This window comes from Suricata suricatta, chromosome 17 (genome assembly GCF_006229205.1).
Source record: "Suricata suricatta isolate VVHF042 chromosome 17, meerkat_22Aug2017_6uvM2_HiC, whole genome shotgun sequence".
NCBI lineage: Eukaryota > Metazoa > Chordata > Mammalia > Carnivora > Herpestidae > Suricata > Suricata suricatta.
In genome coordinates this window covers 53,638,568-53,639,644 of record NC_043716.1, presented here as the reverse complement: position 1 = coordinate 53,639,644, position 1,077 = coordinate 53,638,568, and positions in this window count along the sequence as shown.

The window sequence follows — 1,077 nt, the reverse complement described above, 5'->3', positions numbered from 1 at the left end:
GTGTGCGCCGCGGGGTGGGGGGTGCACGCCTGGGACCACGCACCCTCTCCTTGCAGTCTGGTCGGCGCGCCGGGTCTCCCCGGGCTGGCCGGGCGCGTCCACGGAATATTCCCGGGAGGCCCCTAGGGGCTGGCTAGGAGGTGACAAGAGGCGGAGGTGGACGGAGGGGCCTTGGCTTTCCCCAGCTGGCGAGGGGGGACTGCACTGCCGCGCTCCTTCTGTGGGCCAGTCTCTGCCCTTGGCGCCGTGCCTCAGTTTCTTCTGCTCACCTGGGCTCATAGGACCTTCTGGTGAGCATGGAATGAGACGTGTGGCCTGAAAGCCAGTTAGTTGAATCTCAATGAATCAAATTCCTCCGTCTCCTTGCCCCACTCAGATATCCAAAAAGGGAAAACATGAAGGAAATATAAATAGCAGAGTCCCTTGCACCAGGAGCATTTTCCTACATGGCCAGGAGGGTGTTTAGGTTTCAATAAAACTTAAGTATTTGTTTCTAATTTTGACATATTAGACATCAGGCTCTGGTGACACAGAATCATTACGGTTTCTATAGAATTACCCACGTCCCCTCTTCCGGTTAGCTGGCTCTGAAACTCACCACCTCTGCCACTGTAGCTTGGTCTCTGCTTCATCTTTCCCTGCCCTGTTCATGGGGTCCCAGTCTGGAACATCCTTTTTCCTCCCCACCCCCCACTGCCCCCCTCCAGGATCTCAAAGTCCTACTTCTACACCTTTGGGCAGGGAAACCTTATCCACACCCCGCCCTGTGTCTCTTCGTCAAATAGAAAGATAATAGCAGTTCATGTTTATGAGATGCTTGCCATTTTTCAGTACATATATTTTTAAAGCCTATTAATTTATCTTGAGAGTACGCGCATCCACAGGTGCGTGCATCCTAGAACCAGGGAGGGTCAGAGGGAGAGGGAGAGAAAGAGAATCTCAAGCAGGTCCTGCACTGCCAGCACAGAGCCTGATACGGGGCTCGAACTCACTCAGGATCCATGAGATTGTGACCTGAGCCTTACCCAGGCACCCCTTCAGTACAGGATCATTAAGCACCTACCTCTTGACAGATAC